Here is an 8,168-nt window from a genome sequence, read left to right as displayed (position 1 = left end):
CTCCAGTAATCTGGGGGTAACACACCTAAACCCCCACCCCTCTGGGCACCCCCACATCATAACCCCCTCCAGTAATCTGGGGGTAACACACCTAAACCCCCACCCCTCTGGGCACCCCCACATCATAACCCCCCTCCAGTAATCTGGGGGTAACACACCTAAACCCCCACCCCTCTGGGCACCCCCACATCATAACCCCCTCCAGTAATCTGGGGGTAACACACCTAAACCCCCACCCCTCTGGGCACCCCCCACATCATAACCCCCCTCCAGTAATCTGGGGGTAGCTTCACCCCTAAACCCCCACCCCTCTGGGCACCCCCACATCATAACCCCCCTCCAGTAATCTGGGGGTAACACACCTAAACCCCCACCCCTCTGGGCACCCCCACATCATAACCCCCCTCCAGTAATCTGGGGGTAACCTCACACCTAAACCCCCACCCCTCTGGGCACCCCCACATCATAACCCCCTCCAGTAATCTGGGGGTAACCTCACACCTAAACCCCCACCCCTCTGGGCACCCCCACATCATAACCCCCTCCAGTAATCTGGGGGTAACCTCACACCTAAACCCCCACCCCTCTGGGCACCCCCACATCATAACCCCCCTCCAGTAATCTGGGGGTAACACACCTAAACCCCCACCCCTCTGGGCACCCCCACATCATAACCCCCTCCAGTAATCTGGGGGTAACACACCTAAACCCCCACCCCTCTGGGCACCCCCACATCATAACCCCCCTCCAGTAATCTGGGGGTAACACACCTAAACCCCCACCCCTCTGGGCACCCCCACATCATAACCCCCCTCCAGTAATCTGGGGGTAGCACACCTAAACCCCCATACATCTGGGCACCTCCAAAATCATAACCCCCCTTCAGTAATCTGGGGGTAACACACCTAAACCCCCACCCCTCTGGGCACCCCCACATCATAACCCCCCTCCAGTAATCTGGGGGTAGCACACCTAAACCCCCACCCCTCTGGGCACCCCCACATCATAACCCCCTCCAGTAATCTGGGGGTAGCACACCTAAACCCCCATACATCTGGGCACCTCCAAAATCATAACCCCCCTTCAGTAATCTGGGGGTAACACACCTAAACCCCCACCCCTCTGGGCACCCCCACATCATAACCCCCTCCAGTAATCTGGGGGTAGCACACCTAAACCCCCACCCCTCTGGGCACCCCCACATCATAACCCCCTCCAGTAATCTGGGGGTAGCACACCTAAACCCCCACCCCTCTGGGCACCCCCACATCATAACCCCCTCCAATAATCTGGGGGTAACTTCACCTCTAAACCCCCACACATCTGGGCACCCCCAAATCATAACCCACCCCTCCAGTAATCTGGGGGTAACCTCACACCTAAACCCCCACACATCTGGGCACCCCCCAAATCATAACCCCCCTCCAGTAATCTGGGGGTAACCTCACACCTAAGCCCCCACCCCTCTGGGCACCCCCATATCATAACCCCCTCCAGTAATCTGGGGGTAGCTTCACCTCTAAACCCCCACACATCTGGGCACCCCCAAATCATAACCCACCCCTCCAGTAATCTGGGGGTAACCTCACACCTAAACCCCCACACATCTGGGCACCCCCCAAATCATAACCCCCCTCCAGTAATCTGGGGGTAACCTCACACCTAAACCCCCACCCCTCTGGGCACCCCCACATCATAACCCCCTCCAGTAATCTGGGGGTAGCTTCACCTCTAAACCCCCACACATCTGGGCACCCCCAAATCATAACCCACCCCTCCAGTAATCTGGGGGTAACCTCACACCTAAACCCCCACACATCTGGGCACCCCCCAAATCATAACCCCCCTCCAGTAATCTGAGGGTAACCTCACACCTAAACCCCCACACATCTGGGCACCCCCCAAATTATAACCCCCCTTCAGTAATCTGGGGGTAACCTCACACCTAAACCCCCACACATCTGGGCACCTCCCAAATTATAACCCACCCCTCCAATAATCTGGGGGTAACCTCACACCTAAACCCCAACACATCTGAGCAACCTCCCAGTTCCTGAACCCCTTCCACTAATCCAGGGGTAATCTCATACCCTATAACCCACATCTGGGCAGCCCCCCCCCAAATCAGGACCCTCTCTCTAATAATCCAGGGCAACCCCTTCCACTCAAATTTTACATATATATAGGACTCCCACAAGCAAGGCCTCCTTGCCCATAATCCATTTTGACCCCCCAAACATCACACACACACACACATATATATCAGGGTAGCCCCCCAACCCTGACCCTTTCCTCCAATAATCTGAGGTAACTTCATACCCAAACCCATGTCAGCACCACCCTACTCCCCAAATTTTGGATTCTCCCTCCCCAACAATCCTAGGTAACCTATCCGTGCAGTCACCCCGAAACCTAACAAATCTGGCAAACCCTACCTCAAATCCTCTCTCTCTCGCTCACTCACCTCCCCCCCCCCCCAATCCAGGGGCAACACCTACACTCAAATCCTGAGCCTCCCTGAGAATCCAGGGACTAGACCCCACTCAAATTATAAGAACTGCTTGCCAACAACCCCCAAATGCTGACGCCTCCCTTTCCCAGCAGTCCAGGGCCAAATCCCAAATCTTGACACCTCCCCTCCCAGACAACAGAGGTCAATTCCCACTCCTGTCCCCACAAATCCTGCCAATGTACCCTCTTCCAACATCTGATTTCCCCTGCAGTCAGCGGACAACTTCCCACCAAAATCCTGACAATCCCAGAACCACCTCGCCCAAAAAAGCTCCCCCCTACCCATGCCATAAACACATCCTGTCGTTCCCACTTCAAACATCCAAGGGCAAACCCACTTTCATTCATCATCCCCACACCAAACTGGGGCAAATCCCCTGACCAGTTCTGAGACACTTCCCCCTACAAAACACACAATCCATGGGCAAAGGTTCTGGCTTTCACTTTCCCCCTGCAAAACCCCATCCAGATACTGCCAGCTCCTTTTAACTAGGCCATATTTGCCCTTCTTCCAACTGTTTAGGGCAGGCCATCCCCACTCCAAGTCCTGACAGGTCTACTCTGCCTGCCAATTCTAGGGCAAACTCCTACCAGTATCCTTCCCCCATGCCTCCACTAGGCAAAGGACAGCCTGTCCCCCAAGTCTAACATTGTCAGTTGGTTGGCAACAAAATAAACACCCACATACCAATCCTCCCTTCACTCAAGTGATACCAAAAGCCAGTTGCCGCTGCATGAGAAGAGCAGATGTGACTGTCTGTAGTGGCACTGCGATATATTCGTGGCCAGGAGGCGTGGCTGTCTCGTTAGCCCGTGAAGAGAGGGAAATGTTGGCACCAGAAGATTCCGTGGCAGTTGGGAGTACAGAGAGAGGACATGCATATGGACCGGGCCCGATTAAGACCTTTAGAGGCCCTAAGTACTGAAAAGAGTATGGTGTCCCCCCCCCCCCCCGCAAAATGTAATTCAAAATAAAAATAATACTATACCGTAAAATCTCTCTTTTTTTTGTGTGCCCCTGCTTTGCTGGTGCCCTAAGTACGTGCTTAGTCTGCCTATTGGGTAATCCAGCCCTGCATATGGGTTAGTAGGCAGTGATGATTTTTAAGGGCACCGGAGAGAGATTTTTATCCACTCCCTTGCACAGTGCGCGGGAGCACTGGGGTGAAGGTGTCTCTTCAGTCCATGAAGGGGACAGGAATCAAGAAGTTCTGTGTGGTTGTGACAATCAGGGAACAGGGGATTACTAGGCAGTTGGTGAAACACCAGAGAGGATCGGTGACCTGGCATTGAAACAGGTGAAAAAAGGAAAAGGGAGAGAAGAAAGGAGGGAACCAACTGAGCCAGGAAGAAAGTGGCAGCAGAGAAAGAAAAGCAGACAGTAAAATGCACCTGAACGCAGGGTGTGTTGTTCTCTCAATGCCCTGAAGGCACATGGCTCTCAGCAATGGTTTTGGAGATAGCCCCAGCAGTGAGAGCAGGAGATATTGTCGCTGGAGTTGTTTGCTTTGCAGTCTGCCTGCTGGTATTTAGAACATCATTTCCCCTTGCATAAGGGCTACCTCCTGAAGAAAACGCCGGCTCACCTCAGGTGTTGTCCTGCAGTGCTCTTCAACTTCTCCCGTGGAAGCCAGGGGTCATTCTCCATTCACAGAATGAGTACAAGGGTGAGGGGTTGAGCAGCAAGGAATGGAGACAAAAACTGCTGGAACATGTCTCAACTCCAGACTCACTGCTGTCCAGATCCATGATTACCCAGACTCTTTAGTGTAAGAATAAGACATGCTAGGGCAGAATTCAGTTGTTTATTAATGATACACAAGATAAGAGAACCTAAACCACCCTTCAGGATTGTATTGCAATTAGAATGTGGTTTTACAGTTATAAATTTAATTTTCTTTAATCCTAGATAAAACCAATGGCTCTTTCTATTGATTGGTAGATGATCCTTCCACTATGGGAAATAACTTACAGTGAAAGAACAAGGAGGAACAAGTGGTGTAACACGATATCTTGCTTTACAATTTTTTTTAACATCTCACACAATCATTGGACTCTGAGGACACCTGGGAATGGGTAGCAAAGACTGAAGCAGTGTTGTTATTGTTTCTCTTTCTGCTTGCCGCTAAATTCACTCTGAGGCTATGTCTACGTTACAGGCTTCTTGCACAAGAAGCTTTTTGCAGAAGAGATCTTCCACAAAAACTTCTTGAACAAGAGTGCGTCCACACTGTAAAGCACATCGAAAAGGCGATACGCTTCTGCACAAGAGAGCATCCAGACTGCATAGACACTCTCTCGAAAGGAAACTCTGATTGCTATTTACAGAATGGCCACCAAGGCACCTGTGCTTTTTTTGATTGCCTCTTTTTGCACAAAACCCCCGTTCTCCATCCACACACACCTTTTCATGCAAGAACTCTTGCGCAAAGAGGAGTTATAGGAGGACGAATACCTACACCAGAAAACCCCCTCTGTTCTTTCGTTTAACTTGCGTAAAAACGCACTTGAGGTGTGGACGCTCTGCGAGTTTTTGCACAAACAGTTGTTTTGTGCAAAAACTTAGTAGTGTAGACCTAGCCTGAGATTTGTACGCTGCCCGCCTGCCTGTTCTGGATCAAAACACCAACAACCTGCAATTTCTATTGGAAAATTTCAGCCCAGAGAACTTTATGGCTCCATACTAAACTTTCTTGAAAGAATAAAGTTTTAAGTGGTCCAGCTACCCTAAAAGCATTGGTGCCTCAGCAGTGCAGTGGTGTTGGCTTTAGATGTTGGAACATCCAGAACTCTGTGCTTGAGTAGACTAAGTTTATTCTAGACCCATATTCATTAAAACTTTATGCCTTCTTAGGAAGTCAGAGTCATATGACTCCTACATGCCTGGTTAGATCACAAAGGGTCTGCGATCCTTATACCTGGTTAGATCACTGCACCCTTAGCTCAAAATAAGCTACGGAATCTGAGCTACGCAAATTGCATAGCTTATTTTGAGTGTATTAGGAAATAGCTTATTTCTATACAGTGCCAAATTTTGAAATAAAACGCTATTCCAAAATGTCCCTTAATCCTCGTGGAACAAGGTTTACAGGGACAGCGGAATGGCACGTCCGGTGCACTGTCAAGTCACGTCATAGCTATTTCGGGATACCAGAAGTATCCCAAAATAGCACCGCAGTGTAGACGTACCCAAAGTGAATTGACACTAGAGAGCACTCTAGATCTATCTTCTGCTTTCTGTGCCCAAAACAGTGAGTCAAATGGATTTTGCTGCTCTGGCTGCTTCCAGATACATCTGTGCTGTAGGGCCTGGATCCCAAAGAGATTTCTTGATCTGCACTCTTCACAGCTGGCTGGAGCAAAGGTTATTGATGATCTTTCAATTGTCATTATTTTCCGAGTATGCGCCTAATGATGGCAGGTCAGGGCAAGACCCTTTCTCCTCTGGTCTTCCAAGGTCACTCATGTGCCATGATTCTGAAAAGTAATTCATGATGGACTAGCATTGCACACTCTGGCAAGAGGGAAGCTATTTTTAAACATGAATTTTCAGTTGGATAGTGGAGGGTCACATTTCATAAGTGGTGCTCTGTTGCAGGGGTTTTCAAACCACGGGTTGCATGGGGGAATGTCGGGTGCTGGGTCTTATAGCTGCAGGGGGATCAGGTGACCAGTGGGGGGGCGCGAAGGCAGCTCCCTACCTGTCCTGGCACCGCAGACTGCGCTGTGCCCCAGAAGTGGCCAGAAGCAGGCGTGGCTCCTAGGTGGGGAGGGATTCGGTGGAGCGCATAGGGCTCCGTGTACTGCCCCTGCCCTGGGCACTAGCTCCGCACTCCCATTGGCTGGGAACCTGCTGCTGGCTGCTTCTGGGGGCAGCATGGTCTGCGGTGCCAGGAGAGGCAAGAAGCTGCCTTAACCCCCCCCCCCCCCCCCGCTTAAGGTAACCCCCTCCTGCCCCAGTCCTGACACTCCCCCAAGATGGAGCCCTCTTCAAGACCCCAAAGCTCTCACTCTCAGCCCCGCCCCGGAGCCCACACTCCAGTCAAATGATGTTCTATTGTGGGCAGCAACAATTTTCTTCAACTGGGTCTTGAGAAAAAAAAAAAGTTTGAAACCCCCGATCTATTGTATCCCCTGAACCAGTGGTTCTCAACTGGTGGTCCATGGTGACTTTTTCAATGGTCCACAGGAACATTGTCCGAAGTCACACGGCCTGAGCAGGTGCCGCCGTTAGGCTGTTTTACGCCGTGTTCACAAGCACGCGACACGTCATCCAGGACGCAACCGCGTCGTGTTGCCAGTAACTTCCATCTGAGCGTCAGTGTAGCTGCCGCCGTCATGCTGAGCGATTGCTTTGTTAATCATGTCTCCAAAAGGAAGTGGTCCACGAAAATTTTTTGATTGGCCTGAGGGTCCGTGGACTGAATCGAGTTGAGAACCACTGCTCTGAACCAAGTTAGGATTTCTCACTAACTTTTTTGGTTTTACCATTAGGGGGCAGACCCGGATCACATCGAAAGCAAAAGTGCTCCCTACTGCATTTGACTGGAAGAAGGAACAGGAGACGGAGACCATCTCCTCATGGATTTAAAACAACGGGAGAACATAGGTGGGCAAAATTATTCAGATACGGAAACTTGGGTAGATGGGATTTCCAGTCTTCCGGGAAAGTCCTGCAGCCTGCAGGAGTTAAAGATTGTCATGTGATGAAACCTCCATGAAGATCTCAGACCAAAACTAGAAATCAGTAACCCCAATCAGAGTATCTGCCCAATAACAAATGTCTCCTCTTTCCCATGAGGAAAAGCTCTGTGTAGCTCAAAAGCTTGTCTATCAACAACAGAAGTAAAAGATATTACCTCACCTGCCTTGTCTCATCTGGGGTATGTAACCTCTCCTTTAAATAAGCTTCTGCACCAGATGGCAGAATAACAACTAATGTGATGCCAACTTTTTTCAAGGGCTCCAGAGGCAATCCTGGTAATTAAAGCCAGTAGGGTTAACTTCGGTACTGGGCAAATTCATTAAAACTATAGCCAAGAACAGAATTATCAGACACAGATGGACTGGCTTTGTCGAGGAAGAGTCAACAGGGTTTTTTGGTTTTTTTTTATAAAGGGAAATCACACCCCACCAATCTACTGGAATTCCTTAAGGGGATCGACAAGCATGTAAACAAGGGGCATCCAACAGATATAGTGAACTTGAATTTTGAGAAAGCCTTTGACAAGGCCCCTCGCCAAAGCTGTCATGGGACAAGAGGGAAGGTCCCCTCATGGATGGTAACCGGGTAAATGACAGGTGGCAACGTGTAGGAATAAAAAGTCTGTTTTCACAATGAGGGGAGGTAAATAGCAGGGTCCCCCAAGAATCTGTACTGGAATCTGTGTTGTTCATCGTATGGATAGATGATCTGGAAAGTGAGGTGGCAAAAGTTGTAGATGATACCCAATTACTGAGAATTACCTTCTCTCACGTGGCATCTCCAGCAAAAGAGACTGACACAACAGCGAATTTCGCCGCCACGGCATGGGCTTGGAAGACTTTATCTGCCACCTTGTGCGGGATGCCTGACAGCGCGCAATGTTAACAGCAGAGGGCAAAAGTGAGGCGAAACTTCTCCCTAAAAGCGCCAAGGCACAGATTAGCTCCAGGAA

The sequence above is a fragment of the Pelodiscus sinensis genome, chromosome 25 (genome assembly GCF_049634645.1).
Source record: "Pelodiscus sinensis isolate JC-2024 chromosome 25, ASM4963464v1, whole genome shotgun sequence".
Classification (NCBI taxonomy): domain Eukaryota; kingdom Metazoa; phylum Chordata; order Testudines; family Trionychidae; genus Pelodiscus; species Pelodiscus sinensis.
The sequence above is the reverse complement of the archived record's forward strand: the minus strand, read 5'-3'. Positions refer to the sequence as shown.